The sequence below is a fragment of the Apodemus sylvaticus genome, chromosome 2 (genome assembly GCF_947179515.1).
Source record: "Apodemus sylvaticus chromosome 2, mApoSyl1.1, whole genome shotgun sequence".
NCBI classification, from domain to species: domain Eukaryota; kingdom Metazoa; phylum Chordata; class Mammalia; order Rodentia; family Muridae; genus Apodemus; species Apodemus sylvaticus.
In genome coordinates, this window is record NC_067473.1 from 50,905,071 (window position 1) to 50,930,778 (window position 25,708).

The window sequence follows — 25,708 nt, forward strand, 5'->3', positions numbered from 1 at the left end:
GCCTAGCTTCACAGAAGGTGAAGGGCCCCACCTACTCAGAGAAGAAGGGGAGAGAGATGTGGAAATACTGTGGAGGGGGTAACTGAGAGGGGAGGCAGTGAGCAGGATATAAAGTGAATATGTAAAATAATAATAATAATAATATATTAAAATTCTTTTTGTCATTTATTTATTTATTTACACTCCTGAATTTATAGTCCCCTCCTGATCCACCCTCCAACTGTTCCACATCTCATATGTCCTCCCCACTTCCCTGTCTCCACAAGGATGTCCCCACTCCCAACCCCCCACCTCCCACCCAACCAGACCTCTAAACTCCCCAGTCAAGAGACTCCAGTCTCTTGAGTGTTAGGTGTATCTTCTCTGGCTGAACCCAGACCCAGCAGTCCTCTGCTGTATATGTGCTGGGGGCCTCATATCAGCTGGTATATGCTGCCTGGTTGGTGGTCCAGTGGTTGAGAGATCTTGGGGATCCAGGTTAATTGAGACTGTTGGTCCTCCTACAGGGTCACCCTCCTCCTCAGCTTCTTCCAATCTTTCCCTAATTCAGACACAGGGGTCAGCAGCTTCTGTTCATTGATTGAGTGCAAATATCTGCATCTGACTCTTTCAGCTGCTTGTTGGGTCTTTTAGGGGACAGTGATGATAGGTTCCGTTTTGTGAGTGCTCCATAGCCTCAGTAATAGAGTCAGGTCTTGGGGCCTCTCCCTGAGCTGGATCCCACTTTGGGCCTGTTGCTGGGCTTTCTTTTCCTCAAAATCTTCTCCATTTCCATCACTGCAGTTCTTTCAGACAGTAATAAATATGGCACAGAGTTTTGACTGCAGGATGGTATCCCCCTCCCTCACTTGATGCCCTGTCTTCCCCCTGAAAGTGGGCTCCGTAAGTTCTCTCTCCCACTTATAGGGCATTTCATCCAAGGTCCCTGCCTTTGAGTCCCGAGAGTCTCTCTCCCAGGTCTCTGGTGAATTTCAGAGAGTCCCTCTCCCCCCCCCCCCCAGAGGTTGCCTGCTTGTACTTTCTCCATTGGCCCTCAGGGATTCAATCCTATTCCCTTACACAATACCAAATCAGATTCCCCTCCCCCTACCTTACTCCCCACTTGTGATTGCTTTCTTCCCACTCCCAAGTGGGACTGAGGAGTTTCTTCTTCTTCTTCTTCTTCTTCTTCTTCTTCTTCTTCTTCTTCTTCTTCTTCTTCTTCTTCTTCTTCTTCTTCTTCTTCTTCTTCTTCTTCTTCTTCTTCTTTTTCTTCTTCTTCTTCTTCTGTTTCTCCTTCTCCTCCTCCTTCTCCTCCTCCTTCTCCTTCGCCTTCCCTTCTTCCTCTCCTCCTTCTCCTTCTCCTTCTCCTCCCCCTTCCTCTCCATCTCCCCACCCCCTCTCCTTCCCTCTCCCTCTCCTCCCTCTCCCTCTCCCCTCCCCCTCACCTTCCCCCTTCCTCTCCCCTCTCCTCCACCTCCTCCCCTTCTTCCTCCTCCTCCTCCTCTTCCTCCTCCTCCTCTTCCTCCTCCTCCTCCTCCTCCTCCTCCTCCTCCTCTTCTTCTTCTTCTTCCTCTTCCTCTTCTTCTTCGCCCTTTTACTTTTGGCTATTATCCACTTATTAGTGAATACAATCCATGCATGTACTTTTCAACCTGAGTTTACCTCACTCAGGATGACATGGAAAGAGCAATTCTCAAATTCACCTTGAAAGTCAAAAAATACTAGAATAGCCAAAACAATTCTTAACAATAAAAGAATGGTTGGGGGAATCACCATCCTCAACCTTAAGCTATACTGCAGAGCAAGTGATAACAACTTCATGGTATTGGTACAGAAGCAGACAAGTTGATCAATGGAATAGAAATGAAAACCCAGAAATAAAACCACACACTTAAGAGCACTTGTTCTTTGACAAAGATGCCAAAATTATGCTATGGAAAAAAGAAAGCATCTTCAATAAATGGTGCAGCTCTAACTGCCTGTCTGTATGTAGAAAAATGAAAATAGACCCATATTTGTTACCTTGCACAAAGCTCAAATCCAAGTCAAGCCCTCCTAACATAAAACCACCATACCATTGATCTAGTAGAAGAGAAAGTGGGAAAGAGCCTTGAACTCATCGGCCCAGGGGAAAATTTACTAAATAGAACTCAAATGGCTCATGCTCTAAGATCAAGAATTGAAAAATGGAACCTCATGAAACTGTAAGTTTCTGTAAGACAACAGACACAGCTATTAAGAGAAATCAGCAGCCTACATATTGGGAAAACATCTTCACTAACAACACATCCGACAGAGGGCTACTATCCAAAAATATATGAAGAACTCAGGAAACTAACCACCAAAAAAACCAAACAACACAATAAAAAAAAAATGAGGTATAGAACTAAACTGAGATTTCACAACTGAGGAATCTTGAATGGCTGAGAAGGACCTAAAGAAATATTCAAAGTCCTTAGTGATCAGAGAAATGCAAATAAAAGGACCCTGAGATTCTACCTTACACCTATCAGAATGTCTAAGATCAAAACCTAAGGTGATAACACATGTTGGCAAGATGTGGAGAAAGAGGAATACTCCTCCATTGAAGGTGGGATTGCAAACTGATACAACCACTCTGGAAAGCAATCTGAAGGTTGCTCAGAAAATTGGAAATAGATCTACCTACAGACCCAGCAATACCACTCTTAGGAATATACCCAAAAGATGCCCTGTCATGCCACAGGAGCACATATTCCACTATGTTCATATCAGCCTTGTTTGTAATAGTTAGAAGCTGGAAACCACCCAGATGTCCCATGACAGAAGAATCTATTCAGAAATTGTGGTTCATTTACACAATGGATTACTACTCAGCTATTAAAACCAAGAACATGCTGAGTTTTGTATGCAAATGGGTGGAACTAGAAAATATATTAAAATTTCAAAGATAACTAACACTAAAAAAAAGCGCTAAAAAAAGGACAATTAAAATTTACAAATGAAATAAAACCAGAAAATGTGCAGTTCACTGGGAAGACACAAGTGAGGCCTAAAATGAGAAAGAGATGTGAACTCTGTAGTACAACAAGATTCTGAAAACAATCGCAGCATAAATCCTTTTAGTTTTATGGGACCAAGAAGATGGCTTAGTAGTTAAGAGCACTTCTTGCTCCTTTAGAGAATCTGGTTCATTTCACAACACCATGTAGAACAAGTCATAAGTGCCTGTCCCTTGGAACCAGGGAATCAGACACCCTCATCTAGTCTCCATGTGTACATGAATACACATGGTGCTCATAAGTGCAGGTAGGCACACATTTAGAAATAAGAAATGAGCAGCTTAGCCTTCCTATGTGGAAGAAAGTTAGATCAATATTATAAGTGTGGATATCACTTATATTTTTGATAAATTTGGTTGAAGTATATTCAGAAAGTCATGTTATTGAAAGGTGATTCCCTCAAACACAAAGCTGTTTTATTCTCCATTAGTAGATTGTTAGGTCTGGTAGTTTGATGACTTCATCTTTTAGCATGAATGTACCATAAGGTGCAAAAGTAACAAAAACCTGAGAGATGCTAACTGTTAGTGCCTCATTTGCAAAAATCCAGCATTTTACATACATCCTGTTGTTATACTGACTGGAACACACTAAGATCTTATTGACAGTTGGGAGATGGAGAGAGGGAGAGGGAGAGGGAGAGGGAGAGGGAGAGGGAGAGGGAGAGGGAGAGGGAGAGGGAGAGGGAGAGGGAGAGGGAGAGGGAGAGGGAGAGGGAGAGGGAGAGGGAGAGGGAGAGGGAGAGGGAGAGGGAGAGGGAGAGGGATCAGGACATTGTGGAAATTTTTTTAATTGGCATCATTCAGTGAGCTGAGGCAAACAGGAGGGAAATGAGGTAATAATCAAGAACAAGCCCTGGACAGTGTTCCGTTTTATTGTGGCAGAGACTTGATGTTTTGAGAAATTCTAGAAACTAAATGATTTCATCACACATGATATCTCTGAGGTCATCCTGAAAAGACTGTCTGTGATGTCTCTAAGTAGAGGGCCACTGAATTGCCCAGCATTGTGGCATGGGGATATTAAAGAACATTTTGGACAATAATGGTAAAAATATGTGGTGATTTTGTAGTGTTGAACTTGAATCCATGTTTGGGCACATGAGCTTATGAGTCCTAGAAATTTGTGTCCCACTAGATTCCTAATAGAAGTGAACTGGTAAATATTGTACTAATAGAGGAGATGGATATTACAGAGGTGCATCAGGGACTAAGAGCTGTAAGGAGGAATTATTGAGAGCTGGTCAAGTGGTATTCTAGGGTTTGTATTTTATGGAAGAATTTTGAAATATTCCCAACACTGGGTATTAAGATGATAATTTGATAAGGGTTTCTTGTTCAGGACTATAATCATAATTAATCATCATTAATGACTATGAAAAATAATCACAGAAATGCAATTCACAGAAAAACTACAATTCAGGGCTTAATAAAAGTTCTTTCTCAAGGAAAACCTTCTCAGGCAGGATTTCAAATGAGATATGTCTGAGTTGGGGAATTACAAGAGAATTCTGGTGTATCTCTGGCAGAAATGGTGTCAGGCCTGTTAGGTTTCTCCATTAAATTTATTAAAGAGCTTCCTTAATATCTGACTGGCCTTCAGTACTTCTAATAATTTTTTAATGTCAAGAGATATGTATATAATTTCTTGTTGAAAGGACTTCCCTGATTCCTTGGGTTATTGGTGAGAAAAAATTGGGACATTATCTTATTGAAGAAATAAAGGAAAATCAAAGCAGTGAGGTTATATTCAATCGGGTTGTGTGTCTGTCCATCTAGTGAAGGTATCTACAAATCTACAAAAAATAGACAAAATAGTTGTCTATTTTGCAGCAGTATACATAGGTGAAATCTACCTGCTGGTTTTCTCTTGACAAGTATCTTCATCTGTAGACATATTAAAAAAGTTAGTTTGATGAAATCCTCTGTATTAGCATAGTGGTATGTTTGAGACAGATTTTGAAGGAAAGAATGAAATGACAGAAGCAGATTATTTGGTTTCTTTTAACTGACACTCAAGAATGTGAGTGAAATCTCAACAAAAGTTACCTCAACTTCCTCCTGAGTGGGAGAAGGGAAGGATAGGGTGAGATATTGAGGCTACTACAAGGGATCATCTATCTCTTCCCTTGTCCAGTTTGTTATTTCTATTATTTCCAAATGCCACCTCACTATTTCCTTCTTGACAAGTTTGATAGCTTAATGCAAAGACACATTTGAAGGGAATTCTGTGCATTCTTCCCATGTGTTAGAGAAACAAATGTCAGCAAGGACGTAGACAATATATAAATCACATGCTGAGCTGCTGTAGATAGTAACTATAATTGTCCCTAGCTGGAGAGTGTAAATGAGGGCTCTATGTTCATTCTTGTATGGTACTTACTACCTGGCTAAGAGCTGAATTCAATGTCCTTTCCAAAACTGACAATTTGAATGTTATGATATATCGTTCCTAGACAGGATGGAACTGCTATGATAAGAGAACTATGTACATGGCTTCAGAACATAGAAAAATGTGTCTCAAAAGTTCTCCCTGGTACTTTAGATTTCATCTGTGTTATCTAGACAGGAACATTGGCCCAAAGGGGTGGCGGTTTGGTTTGAGGGTAAGCTAGCGGAGTTTAAAATGTTATAAAGTGTATAGGGAAAAGTCTATAGTTTAAAATTGGTCAGAAAAGGGGTTTGTTTTTGAAAGCTATTGCTGAATATAAATAGTAATTGAAGCCATGGTGGGGCAGAGATAACTTTTGAGTGAAAAGGGAATTGTGATGTCACTGTGTAATTCCCAGAATTACAGCATCATTTCAAATAGCTGTGAGGAAAAAGCCAGTAATCAACCTCTTTGTAACAGTTTTTAAAAATACAGCTTGCACAGATCAATGGACACTGAGCTCTGGAGTGTTCCGTGAAGGGCACTCTTTTGTCCATTTAGCCACACTAATGTGCAGTGAGCTAAGTAAAAGCAAGAGGCTTCTAAGAGTAGATACATGCTAGCTATCAAATATGAAATGTGTGAAACATCCATCTCAAAAATCAATTACCATATGAAATTACATATTTTAATACAACTCAACTGTTTTGACTTTCAGTAGAATTAAGTCAGGTAACAGTGATGCCTTGTTCTAAAGGGACTAAAGAATCTGTAGATATGAATACATTTAATAATGAATCAATAGAATCTCAAAAATCTGTTTTAGTATACATATATAAACATATGAATATATATTCAATGTATCCAAATAAACATATGCTATAAAATAAGTTTGGTTTGCCTATAGCAAAAATAGCACTGTTTTTATATGCCCTGGGATGATAAGAAGCAAATGAGAAATAGATTTGAAAAGTTATAAAGGGAACATCTCCCTGTTATTAAAGATCTTAAATATCACATACAGGTAACACCTGAACGTTGTGAAAAACACAGTGAAAGCTGTATATTTATAATCATAGAACTGAAAACAGATATTCATCTGATTACTCGATGAGTCAGAATATTTTTTAAAATAACTGAGAAATTACCGGCCAAAGAAAAGACCCTTAACATGAGAGCAAATTTAGCATATGCTAATGTGAAAGTTATTTATACATGCTCACACATACATATATTTTAAGAAATATGTAATATCTGAAAAGCAATCACAATATTGGTCTTTAGCTTGATCCTCATCTTTATTTAAATGATAGAAAAATATAGCTGCATTACAGGGCTTGAGGTTGTTTGCACATTGCTACATTTCATAGGATTGTGGTTTTCTAAATTGGTAGCAATAAATTCTGGTAAACATGGCCATCAAGAGCATTTTTATAGGGTCAAAATTGTTCTGTAGTGCTAGAAGTCAGTGGCTAAGTAAAATTTGAAGGCTACTATGTTGTACTCAATTATTTATTAAGGCATTAAAAGCCTGTCTTCCAGAGGACATTCTGATGTTTTTTTCATGATCTGTCCTTCACTTGATAGCTCTAGTTTTTATGTGACAATTTAGAATATATAATATATATAATATATATATATAATTTCACAAAGTTTGAAGTTCTCATTTAAAATATGAACTTTGTTTAAAAAACATGCCTCATTAAATAAAATTAATTAAAACAACATGTGATGGTATTGATTATATTTACTTTTGAATAAAGACAGTGAGGTTTCTACATTGATGTAATGTATAGAGTTATGAAGCTAAATAAAACTGAATCTCTGGGTACATTAGTAACTTATCTCACTACTGAGAAAAATACTGGAGAAAAGTAGCTTAAAAAGGGGCTTACTCATAGTTTGAGGTACAGTTTGGGAGGGCAGGAAAGCTTCACAGAGGCTTGCATTAGCTACTCACAGTGAAGCTGCAGCTAAGGGGATGAGGCTGATGGATACCTGAGTGCAGCTCTACTTCTCTTTGGATTTAAGACCAGTTCTCTGCCCGTGGAATGCTTTCCCATGTTTAAGCTGGGTCCTCTTAACTTGATTATGTAATCTAGACAAATTCTCACAGACATACCCAGAGACTAATATGAACTGTCACAGTAGGTATGCATGAGTGCGACAAAGGTTAATTTTATCTTAATAAAATGCACTGACAATATAGTATTACACCATGCCTTCCATTTTGTAGGTACAAAAGCTGTTCCACATCCCTCATGCATCCTTATGGGTTATAAACCCATTATGATAACTTTTATTATATGTATGAAATTTGTTTATAAATTAAAAGGGCTGTGTTATGTAGATATGCCACCTGTTTTGAAACATCTTCTTTTAAAGACAGAAGATGGACTCATTTGCCTTAAGAAATAAAAAAAAATATAACTTCTATAACTTCCAGGAAGTAAATAAAATTGAAATACTTAGGATCCTTGCAATATATTATAAGAGGTAACTAAAGGTTACAAAATTGGCTATCAATGCAAAAAGAAGATACATCAATCTGCAAGGATGCTGTGCCTACATTCCTCATTTATATCACTGTAAGTAACTGCAATAATTTTTCTGAATTCTTAAACTAGATTTGGCTGCATCATTGCTTTGTTTTGTAATTGGTCACCCCTATTTGGGTAAAGAAACATTTGTTGTTGTCTCTCAAGAAAAGATCTTAGGACAATCTGTATCAGTAGAAAATTTCTACTTCTACCTTTTCTTTTGAATGCATAAAATTACTCTATGGAATAATAAAGTATAAAATCATAAGTGACTTACAAAACCAGCTAGATTTTCACAGAATTTAAAACAATGCTAGCATTGAATCGGATACAGTTTTCCATACTAGAGTAATGCACTGCTAGAGAACTGGAAGGTCAGTTTTGTTTCTCTTTGTCAACATTTCGTGCAAGCAACGTTAGTACATTTTTAATGTAATAGGCATGAATAAGTCAAGTTTTACAATATGGCTTTGATATGGCATCGATAATTACTTGACACATAATGACAGATTTTCAATTTTATAGGAAATTGGAATCATATGCTAAACTACTAATAGGGAAGTAAGAATCACATCTATGATATTCTGTATGTAGGTTATAGTATTAAAAACTGTCCACAACTCTAATGGCCATGAAGCACCTAAAGAAATATTCAACATCCTTATCATCAGGGAAATGCAAATCAAAATAACCCTGAGATTCCATCTCACACTAGTCAGAATAGTTAAGTTCAAAATTCAGGTGATAGCAGATGCTGGTGAGAATGTGGAGAAAGAGGAACATTCCTCCATTGCTGGTGGGATTGCAAGCTGGAAAACAGTCTGGTGGTTCCTCAGAAAATTGAATATAGTACTACCTGAAGACACAGCTATGTTACTCCTGGTGATATACCCAGAAGATTCTCCAATATGTAACAAGAAAATATACTCTACCATGTTCATAGCAGCCTTATATATAATATCCAGAAGCTGGGAACAGAAGGATGAAAACAGAAATTGTGGTCCATTTACACAATGGAGTACTACTCAACTATTAAAAACAATGAATTTATGAAATCGTAAGGCAAATAGATGGAACTAGAAAGTATCATATTGAGTGAGGTAACCTATCACAAAAGAACACCCACAGTATGCACTTGCTAATAAGTAGATATTAGTCCAGGAGCTCGGAATACCCAAGATATAATCCACAGGCCACATGAAGTTCAAGAATTAGGAAGTCCAAAGTGTGGATACTTCAGTGCTTCCTAGAAGGGGGAACAAAATCCCCTTAGGAGGAGATATGGACATAAAATGTGTAACACAGACAGAAGAAAAGGCCATCCAGAGATTGTCCCACCTGGGGATCCATCACATATACAGTCACCAAACCTGGATGATATTGCAGATGCCAAAAAGTGCTTGCTGATGGGAGCCTGATATAGCTGTCTCCTGAGAGACTCTGCCAGAGCCTGACAAATATAGAAGCAGTTCCTCACAGCCAACCCTTGGACTGAGTGCAAGGTCCCCAATGGAGGAGTTGGAGAAGGGAATGAAGGAGCTGAGGGGGGTTGTAGCCCCATAGGAAGAACAACAATATAAACCAATCAGACCCCCCAGAGCTCCCAGGAACTAAACCACCAACCAAAAGGTACACATGGAGGGACCCATGTCTTGGGCTGAATATGTGGCAGATGGTGTTCTTGTTGGATATAAGTGGGAGGAGTGGCCCTTGGTTCTGAGGAGGTTTGATGCTTCCATGTAGGGGAATGCCAGGGCAGGGAGGTGGGAATTGGTGGTGCATGGGAGGACAACCTCGTAGAGGCATAAAGGCAGGGAGAAGGGAGATGGGATAGAGCTGTTCTGAAGGGGAGCCCCAGAGAGTGAATAACATTTGAAATGTAAATACAGAAAATATGCAATAAAAGAAAAAAAATAATTGTTTAAAAAAAAAAGAATGTCAGGTTTGGAAGACAAAGTAGAAAAAAAATGGATACCTCAATCCAGAAAAAAAAAAAAAAATGTTCAATCTGGAAAACATTGGTATAAACATTTACAGGAAATCTGTTTTAAAAAGTTGTCCAAATACTAAATTTGAACAATATTGCTTCTGTGTTAATTCTCTTATTGTGTTAAAATTTTAATAAAGTAAACATTTAGAGGAAAGTTCTGATTTTCTAGGTTTTACTTTGGGTTTTTTTTTTTTTTTTTGGAAACATAAACATTTCACAAATACTCAACCTGAATATAATTTACATCCAATTACTCTTTATACATATTACTTGAGCAGAGTGATTGTGATTATACTTACATTATTGATGTGTATTCTTCCCAAAACAAATGCAAGACAAAAATTCAATAGACGCTGATAGTGCTTGTCATGGAGAGTCTAGGGAATGTTTGCCCATGAGTCCTAAATAAATTCTGTATAAAATAATTTCTAAAGTATTTTGCTCTCCGCATTTTCTTTTGGAGATTTATAATGAGCTGCATTTTCATTAAAGTGTCTCTGGAGACGTGCAAGCTTTTTACTAAACACAAGTTTCATAATTCTTCTCTAAAAAGAACTTAGTAGAGGTTTAATTCAGAAGTGTTTTTCTCTTAAAAGTTTAAAAATGTTCAGAAACATTTGGGTACTCTTTATATATAATGTGAAGTTTATTGTGTGAATTTTAAGACCCTCACAGTTAAGGAAGCATAGTCTACCTGATCAGATTATATTTAGAGGTATCAAGAATATAAATTCTTATTTCTAATTTAATAACCATTCAAAATGCAACTACATTTTGTTTGGGTAAAGTTTTTGTGTTTTTATTATACATTCAGAATCATAATCACATTTCTAAAGCAATAAGGTAGCGAAATAAAAATATTATCATAATAGACTGATTAATTCACATCTAACAAAAGTTTCATAAAGGAAACATTAATGGTTTGCATTTAGCTTTTTCCAAATCCAAACTAACTATCCAAAGCCAGTTTTAGGATGATAATTTAAATTGTAATCAATTAATATTGCAAACAATCCCACTGATATCAGTATAGAATTGCTTTAAAAATCACTGAGGTGACTATAATAAATGCCACAACAAGCACTGAACAGCAGCATGCCTGTACACTGTGGAACATACGGTGAGAACACACTAAACACTAGTTTTTCAGTATCATGTAAGTTAAGCAGGAATTTGTCCTAGGAACTATATATTTTATTGCTAAGTGTTTAACAAATTTAAAGCATTATTTGCTCAAAATGAAGTATTTGTCAAAGTATTGACAGTACATTACATCTGCTTAGTCCTGGTAAACATCTTGGCTATTCTCATGGTCCAGAGGCAAAGAACTTGGCTAGTGTTGGAAAATGCCTGCTTTCAATTTCTATCATTGGAAAACCACATGTAGTGATGGAATGCTACTCAACAATAACAAGGAATGCAGCATCTGTATGCCAACAATGAAGATGGTTATTTTTTTTTATTTTTTAATTTTTTTTAATTTTATTCAATATATTTTTTATTTACATTTCAAATGATTTCCCCTTTTGTGGCCCCCCACCCCCTGAAAGCCACATAAGCCCCCTTCCCTCCCCCTGTTCTCGGACTGACCCCTTCCTACTTCCCGGTTCTAGTTTTGCCTTATACTGATAGACTGAGTCTTTCCAGAACCAGGGGCCTCTTCTCCATTCTTCTTGTACCTCATTTGATGGGTGGATTATGTTTTGGGTATTCCAGTTTTCTAGGCTAATATCCACTTATTAGTGAGTACATACCATGATTGATCTTTTGAGACTGGGTTACCTCACTTAGTATGATGTTCTCTAGCTCCATCCATTTGCCTAAGAATTTCTTGAATTCATTGTTTCTAATGGCTGAATAGTACTCCATTGTGTATATATACCACATTTTTGCATCCATTCTTCTGTTGAGGGATACCTGGGTTGTTTCCAGCTTCTGGCTATTATAAATAGGGCTGCTATGAACATAGTGGAACATATATCCTTATTATATGCTGGGGAATCTTCTGGGTATATGCCCAGGAGTAGAACAGCAGGGTCCTCTGGAAGTGTAGTGCCAAATTTCTGAGGAACCGCCAGACTGATTTCCAGAGTGGTTATACCAATTTGAAACCCCACCAGCAGTGAAGGAGTGTTCCTCTTTCTCCACATCCCCGCCAACACCTGCTGTCTCCTGAGTTTTTAATCTTAGCCATTCTGACTTGTGTAAGGTGAAATCTCTGGGTTGTTTTGATTTGCATTTCCCAGATGACTAATGAAGTTGAGCATTTTTTATGATGTTTCACCACCATCTGAAGTTCTTCAGGTGAGAATTCTTTGTTTAACTCTGTACCCCATTTTTAAACAGGGTTATTTGGTTTTCTAGGGTCTAACTTCTTGAGTTCTTTGTATATATAGGATATTAGCCCTCTATCTGATGTAGGATTGGTGAAGATCTTTTCCCAATTTGTTGGTTGCCAATTCGACCTAAAACAAAAGAATATACCTTTTTCTCAGCACCTCATGGTACCTTCTGCAAAATCGACCATGTAATTGGTCACAAGACAGACCTCAACAAATATAAAAAGATCGAACTAATCCCATGCCTCCTATCAGATCACTATGGAGTAAGAGTGGTCTTCAATGGCAAAAAGTCCACATGCACATGGAGGCTGAAAAATACTCAATGGCAACTTGGCCAAAGAAGAAATAAAGAAAGAAATCAGAAACTTTTTAGAATTTAATGAAAATGAAAGTACAACATACCCAATTCTTTGGGACACAATGAAAGCAGTGCTAAGAGGAAAACTCATAGCCCTGAGTGCATCCAAAAAGAAAATGGAGAGAGCATACACTAGCAGCTTAATGACACACCTGAAAGCCCTGGAACAAAAAGAAGCCAATTCACCCAGGAGGAGTAGAAGACAGGAAATCATCAAACTCAGGGCTGAAATCAATCAACTGGAAACAAAGAGAACCATACAAAGAATCAACAAAACCAGGAACTGGTTCTTTGAGAAAAACAACAAGATAGATAAATGCTTAGCCAGACTGACCAAAGGGCAGAGAGAAAGTATCCAAATTAACAAAATTAGAAATGAAAGGGGGTATATAACAACAAAAACTGAGGAAATCCAGAAAATCATCAGATCCTACTACAAAAGCCTATACTCAACACAACTGGAGAATCTGGAGGAAATGTACAATTTCCTTGACAGATACCAAGTACCAAAATAATCCTGGCCAAATAGATCATCTAAACAGTTCCATAACCCCTAAAGTAATAGAAGGGTTCATAGAAAGTCTTCCAACCAAAAAAAGCACAAGACCAGATGGCTTCAGTGCAGAATGATATCAGAATGTCAAAGAAGACCTAACACCAATACTCTTCAAACTATTCCACAAAATAGAAAGAGAAGGAACACTACCCAAATCCTTCTACAAAGCCACAATTATGCTGATACCAAAACCCCACAAAGGTCCAACAAAGAAAGAGAACTTCAGAACAATTTCCCTTATGAACATCGATGCAAAAATGCTCAATAAAATTCTTGCCAACTGAATCCAAGAACACATCAAAACGCTCATCCACCACAATCAAGTAGGCTTTATCCCGGGAATGCAGGGTTGGTTCAATATACGGAAATCCTTCAATGCAATCCACTACATAAACAAACTCAAAGAAAAAAACCACATGGTCATTTCATTGGATGCTGAAAAAGCATTTGACAAAATTCAGCATCCTTTTATGCTTAAAGTCTTGGAAAGAACAGGAATTCAAGGCCCATAACTAAACATAGTAAAAGCAATATACAGCAAACCGGTAGCCAGCATCAAACTAAATGATGAGTAACTTGAAGCAATCCCACTAAAATCAGGGACTAGACAGGGCTGCCCCTTTCTCCTTATCTTTTCAATACTGTACTTGAGGTACTAGCTCGGGCAATTAGAAAACATAAGGAGGTCAAAGGGATACAAATTGGAAAGGAAGAAGTTAAACTATCATTATTTACAGATGATATGATAGTCTACCTAAGTGACCCAAAAAACTTCACTAGAGAACTCCTACAGCTGATAAACAACTTCAGCAAAGTGGCAGGTTATAAAATCAACTCAAGCAAATCAGTAGCATTCCTATACTCAAAGGATAAGCAGGCTGAGAAAGAAATTAGGGAAATGGCCCCCTTCACAATAGCCACAAACAGTATAAAGTACCTTGAGGTGACTCATACGAAACATGTGAAAGACCTGTATGACAAGAACTTCAAGACTATAAAGAAGGAAATGGAAGAAGAGTTCAAAAAATGGAAAAACCTCCCATGATCATGGATCGGCAGGATTAACATAGTTAAAATGGCCATTTTGCCAAAAGCAATATACAGATTCAATGCAATACCCATCCAAATCCCAACTCAATTCTTCAAAGAGTTAGAAAGAGCAATCCTCAAATTCATCTGGAATAACAAAAAACACAGGATAGCTATAATTATGCTCAACAATAAAAGAAATTCTGGGGATATCAGTATCCCTGACCTCAAGCAATACTACAGAGCAATAGTGTTAAAAACTTCATGGTATTGGTACAGTGACAGGCAGGCGGATCAATGGGACAGGATTGAAGATCCAGAAATGAACCCACACACCTATGGCCACTTGAGCCTCGACAAAGGGGCTGAAATCATCCAATGGAAAAAAGATAGCCTTTTCAACAAATGGTGCTGGTTCAACTGAAGGTCAGCATGCAGAAGAATGCGAATTGATCCATCCTTGTCTCCTTGTACTAAGCTCAATTCTAAATGGATCAAGGACCTAAACATAAAGCCAGACACTCTGAAGCTAATAGAAAAGAAACTGGGGAAGACCCTTGAGGACATCAGTACAGGGGGAAAGTTTCTGAACAGATCACCAATAGTGTATGCTCTAAGATCAAGAATTGACAAATAGGACCTCATAAAATTACAAAGTTTCTGTAAGGCAAAGGACACCATCAAAAGGACAAATCCACAACCAACAAATTGGGAAAAGATCTTCACCAACCTTACATCAGATAGAGGGCTAATAGCCAATATATATAAAGAACTCAAGAAGTTAGACTCCAGAAAACCAAATAACTCTATTTAAAAATGGAGTACAGAGTTAAACAAAGAATTTTCACCTGAAGAACTTGGGAGTGTGGAGAAGCATCTTAAAAAATGCTCAACTTCCTTAGTCATTAAGGAAATGCAATTCAAAACAACCATGAGATTTCACCTTACACCAGTCAGAATGGCTAAGATTAAAAATTCAGGAGACAGCAGATGTTGGCGAAGATGTGGAGAAAGAGGAACACTCCTTCACTGCTGGTGTGATTGGAAGATGGTGCAACCACTTTGGAAATCAGTCTGCGGTTCCTTAGAAAACTGGGCATGACACTTCCTGAGGACCCTGTTATACCACTCCTGGGCATATATCCAGAGGATTCTTCAGCATGCAATAAGGACACATGCTCCACTATGTTCATAGCAGCCCTATTTATAATAGCCAGAAGCTGGAAAGAACCTAGGTTTCCTTCAACAGAGGAATGGATACAAAAAAAATGTGGTATATTTGCACAATGGTGTACTATTCAGCCATTAGAAACAATGAATTCATGAAATTCTTAGGCAAATGGATGGAGCTGGAGAACATCATACTAAGTGAGGTTACCCAGACTCAAAAGACGAATCATGCTATGCACTCACTAATAAGCAGATATTATTAACCTAGAAAACTAGAATACCAAAAACATAATCCACACATCAAATGAGGTACAAGAAGAATGGAGGAGTGGCCCCTTGTTCTGGAAAGACTCAGTGAAGCAGTATAGGGCAAAACCAGAACAGGGAAGTGAGAATGGTTGGGTGGGAAAATAGGGGTAGGGAAGGTGGCTCATGGGACTTTCGGGGAGTTGGGGTCTAGGAAAGAGGAAATCATTTGAAATGTAAATAAAAATATATCAAATAAAAAATTAAAAAATAATGGAGTATCTATTCCTTAAAAAAATGGATATTATAAAAATAACATTAGGGTGGAGGAAAGTGTCTACTATCAGGATCCACCAAATATAAAGAATTCAACACTTTCAACAAGGATAATGGCATAAGAATGCATGAAAATGAATATGCATAATTTTTTTACCCCATGAAGTCACCAATATTTTATGTGGTCACATCAACAACATGAACTTGAAGTATAACAGATGAAGTGAGAAAGGCCCATTCATTTTAGATTAAAACTAACTTACAGTATTTGAATTTCAATTTCAGATATGCTTGTTCTGTAATCCCTCAGGACCTGACACATATAATATTTTATAAGACTTAGCATCCTGAAATGTTATCACTCACTTCAGAAATTAATGCCCCATGGAAATTTTGACAATATAGTAAGTGGTGTGTCATTAAATAAACTCATTGGGACATTAAAGTTTTATATTTACCAAAGACAGGCTGTCTACACTTCAGTGCCTACATTTGTGAGGAAAGTGAATTTAGTCCTGCCATGTTTAAAGGAAAATTTAACATGGCCCCTGGGCTTATCATTACAAACTTCCTACAGTGAACTATTCTCCTGGCTATTCTAGAGAAGATTGCATTTCAAAATGTATAACTTTGCCTTCCATGGGACCAAAGACCCTTGTTTTTTTTTTATTCTACATTGAGCAAATAAAACTTTTCCCAGTTGAAATATCTAGTACCATAGTGTGGCTAAGGCAGCATCTACTTTTCTGGCACTCAGCTTCTGAATGTAAAGGATAGACTAAGATATTTTCAATATCTTCAATATGACTCCAAGCTTCAACATGAGAAATCAATACCAAAAATTCACTTTTTTCTCTTGTCACATTCTTCACAGAATAAGCATAATTTATATATACCCAAATACTAATCATTATTTAAATACTATCAACAAATTGACATTATAAAGCATTACTATATAATAATAAGGAAAGTTAAAATAGCATCAACATTTGTGAGGTGACATTTCAATGAATGTAAAACACCTAAGAGGGCTGAATTTTGCTGTTATAGCTTCCTTTTAATTTAAACACATCTGGCAGTCTAAGATATGCAGTGTCTAATATATAAAATTGCCATCCAACATCTTCAACTGAGAGCTTTAGTGCATATTTTAAGCATTGTCTGTATAAGGCTGAATTACTGATTTACTGTTCTACAACCCATTCATCCCACAGTGCCTTTACAAACACGCACATGCGCACACACACACACATACACACACACATGCACACATGTATATGTATGTGTATTTGATTCTATATTCTGTATTATATCTAATATGTTAGTAAACTCTTTTAACTTTACCTTAAACATCTTCCTCTATTCTCACATCACTGTCCAATCTAAATATCACCATCATCTACCTGAATATATTCAAACTACGTATATTTCCTCACAATATTTTGAAATATTACCCTCACAGCCACTCTAGTCTTCACATACTAAAGTATAAGTTAAAGCCTAGAATGAGGCATTTGATAACTTCAAAATGTTTCAACTAAGGCAGTCATAAGAAGATGGTTGTCCAGTTCTCAATGGCTGGAAGCCTACGTGGCTGTGGTAGTCCCTGTTGCATTTATGAAATGGCCTGCGGTGAATGCTGTAGTCCTGGCAGCAGGAGAGACATGAGACATGAGACATGAAACATTTGCTGCTGTAGATCTGAGGGCCCACTAAAGAGAAGCTGCAGCACTAGCAAGAATCATTTACTTCTGCTGCTTCCTGTTTAGGTTACTTACTACTACAGGAAGACAAAGATGGAGTCACTGGGACTTAAAGCCCAGACCAGCAAGTCTGGGTGCTTAAACCCTGGTTCTGTCTTCTAAAGCCTAGAGCAACAGAAACTAGGACTCAGGGTTTTGACCTGGAGGTAACATGTCCAGCTCTGAAGTATTGAGCACACAAAGTCCCCGGAGAGTCAGCATTGGAAGACATATGCTGACTTGCATACCCATGAGCTTGATGGACTGCTCTACAGTTGAGGTCTGTCTATCAATTGTGCTAAATCATTCAATATTTCCAAAATGTAGAAGAAATTATTTTCAGTCTAAAAATGTTTGAAGAGATAAGCATATTTCATCTGATGTCAATATTACACTACCCAATTCATTCTGGGATGCCAAAATTACTCTGATACTAAACCACACAAAGACCCAACAAAGTAAGAGAACTTTAGACCAATTTCCGTTATGAATATTGATGCAAAAACGCTCAGTAAAATTCTTGCCAACTGAATCCAAGAACACATCAAAATCATCATTCACCACAACCAAGTAGGCTTCACACCAGGAATGCAGGGATGGTTCAATAAACAGAAATACATCAATATAATCTACTACATAAACAAACTCAAAGAAAAGAAACACATGATCATTTCATTGCTGAAAACCATTTGAAAAAAATTCAATACCCCTTAGTGAAAAAAGTCCTAGAAAGATCAAGAATTCAAGACCCATATCTAAACATAGTAAAAGCAAAATACAGCAAACCAATAGTCAGCATCAAACTAAACGGAGAGAAACTTGAAGCAATCCCACAGAAATCAGGGACTGGAAAACGCTCTCCCTACCTATCCAATATAGTACTTTAAGTCCTACCAAGAGCAATTATACAACAAAATGAGATCAAAGGGATACAAATTGGAAGAAGTTAAAGTATCACTATTTGCTGATGATATGATAGTATACATAATTCACCCCCAAAATTCCACCAGAGAACTCCTAAACCAGAAAAAAGAACTTCAGCAAAGTGGCTGGATATGAAATTAACTTAAACAAATCAGTAGCCTTCTTATACTCAAAGGATAATGAGGCTGAGAAAGAAAAAAGGGAAATAACAACCTTAAAAATAATCACAAACAATATAAAGTATCTTGGTGTGACTCTAACTGAACAAGTGAAAGAACTGTATGATAAGAACTTCAAGTCTCTGAAGAAAGAAATTGAAGAAGATCTCAAAAGATGGAAAGATCTCCCACACTCGTGGATTGGCACAGTTAATATAGTAAAATTGCCCATCTTGCCTAAAGCAATCCACAGATTCAATGTAATTCCCATCAAAATTCCAACTCATTTCTTCATAGAGTTAGAAAGAGTACTTTCCAAGCTTATCTGAAGTAACAAAAAACCCAAGATATCGAAAACTATTCTCAACAATAAAAGAACCTCTTGGGAATCACTATCCCTGACCTGAAGCTATACTACAGAGAAATAGTGATAAAACCTGCATGGTATTGGTACAATGACAGGCAAGTAGATCAATGGAATAGAATTGAGGACCCAGAAACAAACCCACACACCTATGGTTAATTGATTTTTGACAAAAGTGGCTAAAACTATTCAGTGGAAAAAAGACAGCATTTTCAATAAATGGTACTAGTTCAATGGGCAGTCAACATATAGAAGGATGCAAATTGATCCATTCTTATCTCCTTGTAAAATTCTCAAGTACACGTGGATCAAGCACCTGCACATTAAACCAGATACATTGAATCTAAAAGAAGAGAAAGTGGGGAAGGACTGGGAGCACATGGCACAGGGGAAATTTTCCTGAACAGAACACTGATACCTTATGCTCTAAGATCAAGAATTGGCAAATTGGATCTCCTAAAATTGCAGAGATTCTGTAAGGCAAAGGACACTGTCAATAGGACAAAATGGCAACCAACAGATTGGGAAAAGATCTTTATCAATCCTAAATTCTATAGAGGGCTAGTATCTAATATATATATAAAGAACTTAAGCAGTTAGACTCCAGAGAACCAAATAATCCTATTAATAATGTCGTACAGAGCTAAACAAAGAATTCTCAACTGAGGAATACTGGATGGCTGAGAAACACCTAAAAAAATGTTCAACATCCTTAATCATCAGGAAATGCAAATCAAAACAACCCAGAGAATCTAACTCACACTAGTCAGAATGAGTAAGATCAAAAACTCAGGGGACAGAAGATGCTAGAGAGGATGTAGAGATAGAAGAACGTTCCTCCATTGCTGATGAGATTGAAAGCTAGTAAAACTGCTATGGAAATCAGTTTGGTGTTTCTTCAGAAAATTTGACATAGTACTACCTGAGGACCCACCTATACCACTCTTGGGCATATATCCAGAAGATACTCCAACATGTAATAAGGATACATAGTCTAATATGTTCATAGCAGCCTTATTTATAATAGTCAGAAGCTGGAAAAAACCCAGATGTCCCTCAACAGAAGACTGGATAGAGAAAATATGGTACATTTACACAATGGAATACTACTCAGTTATTAAAAACAATGATTTCATGAAATTCTTAGGCAAATATACGGAACTAGAAAATATCATCCTGAGTGAGGTAATCCAATCACAAAAGAATACACATGATATGTGCACGCTGATAAGTGGCTATTAGCCCAAAAGCTCAGAAGAGTGCAACTCACAGACCACATGAAGCTTAAGAAGGAAGACCAAAGTGCGAATACTTCGATTCTTCTTAGAAGGTGGATCAAAATATCCATGGCTCACAGCAAACAAACAGACTGAGAATAGGATCCCCAATGGAGGAGCTAGAGAAAGGACCCTAGAAGCTGAAGAAATGTGCAGCCCTGCATTAGGAAAAATAATATGTGCCAATCAGTTCCCCCAGAGATCCCACGGACTAAACCACTAACCAAAGAGTACACATGGAGAGACCCATGGCTCCAGCTAGTAGTAGAGATTGGCCTTTTCAGACATCAATGAGTGTAGAAGATTTTGGCCTTGTGAAGGCTCAATGCACCCAGTGTTGGGGAATGAAAGGACAGGAAAGTGGGATGGGGTTGGTAAGCAGGGACAGAGGGATGGGATAGATGGTTTTCAAAGGGGTAATGAGGAAAGGGGTTACCATTTGAAATTTAAATAAGGCAAATATCTAATAAAATAAAATAAAAAGAAATTCAATAAGAAATTTAAAATGTAAACCAACCACTCTAAAAGTAACAGCTTTGCAAACCTAAACTTGCTCTACTAATACGTAATAAATTAATAAACATATTTATTAAATTAATTAATTAATCAATTTAAAAATCAAATAGTTTCACATGTAATCTATTTTTAATAAGGTATGTGTAATGGGTGAATTATATTTTTTAGAATTTATTAGTTCAGTGAAAAAAATTGCTTTTCATCTTTGCAAACCTCTTTCTGTTTGGCTTGAACTGAAGAGCTGGATATTCATAGTTATTTCTGTATTTAATATCTTATTATATATTTATGATAAAAATATAGTATCACAAACATGCAATATTATATAAAGAGAATTAGTTTATAAGCTTTTCAAATGATAGTTTCTTAAAAGTTAATTCAAATATGAAAAGTGAAACTATATAAATCACAGCACTTAGTGTTGTATGATATTTTGAATGGTGCTATTATCTGTCTAGTCAAGACCAAATAATAGACAAGATTGGATGCCCTAAAATATGGTTAGTATTACTGGCATAAGAAAATGTTATAGTGGAAAATATTTGATATTATCTTTTAAAAGATGCAAAGATACATATGCAGAGATACATAGAATTTAGGAAAATAAATATCCACATTGTGTGGATTAAAAAACAGGTAGAAAGGAAAATTGAGGTAGTACAGTGGGCAAGAACACAGAAATCTTTGACAGGTATATGCAACTGCCAGTGATGTACTAAGAAATAAGTGTATACTCTGTCACTCAATGGGAGAATGGAAATGTTAACACTGACAGAAATTAAAAGCTACTTTTTATCAGCAGATACAAATTTTCAGAAGTCTATTTATATGTATGTGTGTGTATGAAGTGTCTGTGACTGTACACACGTGTGTGAATGTGTATGTATGTGTGTGTGTGAATGTATTGTTTGGGTGACTGTGTGCATGTGTGTAAATGCATGTGTGTGTGTGTGTGTGTGTGTGAATGTTTACAAGTATGAATGTGTGTGTGTGTTACCTGTATGATACATGTGGCCATTTGATAAGGTTTGTAGAATCAATATGAAATGTCCTATTCTACCACTCTATAGGTTATTCCTTCAATTTAGATATGTTACTCAACTTTGGGTTAGCAGATCATAGAGATGAACCTGGCTCTGCCTGCTCCAAAGAACTCTGGGGTAATGGGCACATGGCATCAGTCCATGATTTTACATGAGTGCTAGGAATTTCAACTCAATGCTTCAATCTTGTAAAAAAAAATGCCTTTATCCATTAATCCATCGCTCCCATGCCAAATTTCCATGACATTAATAGAATAAACTTATTTAAGAAAATTTATTATATAGTACAATACTGGAATAAATCTTAAAACCCAGTAAAAAATGCAATATTATTTAAAATGAATTCCTCAAAGAGATGGCTTAAATCTATTGTAATTATATAACAAAACATTAAAAGTATCACATTTACCTTTAAAACAAAATATGAAGCTAGATCTGGGAGAGAAAATATAGAAGCCTCAACAAGAAAGTTAAGTTCCTCATTTTTATTATGATTTTGATTCATAACTTGCATATATATTTGAGTCGGTATATGATATAGAATTGTCTTTATGAGAATAATTATGACTTCTTTTAGTGGATTATTTAGGTGAGGCCTGAAACTGCCTATGGAATTGGTGGTGGCAATTTCCAAAGATATTGGAGGAGACTCTTATATGTTTTCCTTGCACTCTGTTGAGAAAACACATAGTCACCATAATTACAATAGGGGACAGCATCCAATGCTATTATATATGATCTTTTCCTAACTAACTGGTAGAGAAACTCTTGAACCTAACCATCTATATATTTTTAATAGTCTCAGTAGTATGTGTCCATTTAGAGACACAAATCACACAAACGACTGTTCTAAGCCTCTTAATAGCACAAAAACTGGATTAAGTAGCCCCTACTCCTTCCAATTTTTTCTTTCAACCTTCCTTTAACCCATATTCACAGAGCACACACACACTGTTTTTCAAGTTAAATGGCCCAGAATTGAGCCACAAACATATATTGTTGTGAAAATAAGTAAAAATCAGAAGCAAGCCAAAACTGTCTTATCAGGCTCATAGTACCTTTCACACTTTGGCTTCTGAGTGGTTCTTTAGGAATCCACAAAAATCCATTTGCATTCTAGTGATACAAGGCAGCTTTTGTTTCCATGAGAGCCCTATCAAACTTTACAGCCAGGCAGTAACAAGATGTTATGCATTTTCAAGGCATCCTTTCATAAAATTGAAATAATATAACTCTAAATCCTCACCTCATTTCAAAGGTCAGATACGCAGTTCATGAAACTTCATGTTTAGGCATCTGCGTTAAAATGCTTGATACTATGCAGAAAACAAATGTCTATATGTTTTATTAGAAATAATCCTGGGTAAATTTTATTTAATAAGATCCATGGTTGGGTATTGTGCTTTTCTACACAGACTCAAGGAATGGTCATCATTGGTATGGGCAATATTAATTATTTTCCCTTTCTTAATTGTTTAAGTAGTTATCAACTTTATTTACTATTATACAGTTTTGTAGAGTTTATATAATTTCCCTCATTTTAAGCCTTTAAAAGTCATTTATTTTGATGAAAATATGAATTTTCAAAGTAATCATTATTTACAAAGTAATGTATTCAAAGATCAAAAAGAAAGAAAACTTTTAATATAATTACAATGTTCTAAAAAATAATTTCTCTTTAATTGACATTCAATGTTTATTTCTTGCATCTCAAAAATAAAAATATCTTACATTTTTTATTTTTATGCATCATCAATAGACCACAATAGAGCATTCATGCTCATCATGTTTTGACAATCAATATGAAGAATACATGTAAAATATAATATATTGTTAGAATACCACAATACTACATCCTATGGGAGAATATCATGTGTGGGAATAAAATAATCACATGATTTATTTTAACTTGTTTGGTTATAAATAATTATGATAAATGATGAATTATCTTCTACATTACTTAAATTCCAAACAATCTTCTCAATATACAAACTATCCATATAGCATTCATTGCTCATTCAATAATTACTAAACTTTTGCATAGACTATTGAAAGAATATAAAACATATAGATCATAATCTAGGTGTCTCCATATATAAAGTCCATCAAGTCTATAACCTAACTGCAAGGAAATATTATTATAAATCTTAGGCCTCCTTTGTTGAAGATCAAGTGACCATAGGTGTGTGGTTTCATTTCTGGGTCTTCAATCCTATTCCATTGATCCATCTGCCTGTTACTGTACCAATACCATGTAGTTTTTAACACTATTGCTCTGTAGTATTGCTTGTGGTCCAAGATACTAATTCCCCCAGAAGTTTTTTTACTGTTGAGAATAGTTTCAGCTATCTTAGGTTTTTTGTTATTCCCGATGATTTTGAGAATTGCTCTTTCTTTTTTTTTTTTATTCGATATATTTTTTATTTACATTACAAATGATTTCCCCTTTTTGGCTTTCCACTCCCAAAAAAGATAGCCTTTTCAACAAATGGTGCTGGTTCAATTGGAGATCAACATACAGAAGAATGTGAATTGATCCATCCTTATTTCCATGTACTAAGCTCAACTCCAAGTGGATCAAGGACCTCCACATAAAGCCAGACACACTGAAACTAATAGAAAAGAAACTGGGGAAGACCCTTGAGGATATGGGCACATGGGGAAAGTTACTGAACAGAACTCCAATAGCTTCTGCTCTAACATTAAGAATTGACAAATGGGACCTCACAAAATGACAAAGTTTCTGTAAGGCAAAGGACACCGTCAAAAAAATCGGCAACCAACAAATTGGGAAAAGATCTTCACCAACCCTACATCTGACAGAGGGCCAATATCCAATATTTACAAAGAACTCAAGAAGTTAGACCCCAGAGAACCAAATAACCCTATTAAAAATGATGTACAGAGCTAAACAAATAATTTTCACCTGAAGAACTTCTGCTGGCTGAGAAGCACCTTAAGAAATGTTCAACATCATTAGTCATTAGGCAAATGCAAATCAAAACAACTCTGAGATTTCACCTCACACCAGTCAGAATGGCTAAGTTTAAAAACTCAGGAGACAGCAAGTGTTGGTGAGGATGTGGAGAAAGAGTAACACTTCTCCACCGCTGGTGGGATTGCAAGCTGGTACAACCACTCTGGAAATCAGTCTAGCAGTTCCTCAGAAAACTGGGTACTACACTTCCAGAGGACCCTGCTATACCACTCCTGGGCATATACCCAGAGGATTCCCCAACATGTAATAAGGATACATGCTCCACTATGTTCATAGCAGCCCTATTTATAATAGCCAGAACCTGGAAAGAACCCAAGTATTCCTCAATGGAGGAATGGATACAAAAAGCGTGGTATATATATATATATATATATATATATATATATATATATATATATACATACACACGATAGAGTACTATTCAGCCACTAGAAACAATGAATTCATGAAATTCTTAGACAAATAGATGGAGCTGGACAACATCATCCTAAGTGAGGTAACCCCATCTCAAAAGAAGACTCATTGTATGCACTTACTGATAAGCAGATATTAGCCTAGAAGCTTGGAATACCCAAGACACAATCCACATATGAAATGATGTCCACGAAGAAGGAAGGAGTGGCTCCTGGAAAGGCTCAGTGCAGCAGTGTAGGAGAATAACAAAACAGGGAAGTAGGAAGGGGTGGATGGAGGAACAGGGGGAGGGAAGAGGTCTTATGGGACTTGTAGAGAAGGGGGGATCAAGGAAAGGGGAAATCATTTGAAATGTAAATAAAGAATATATTG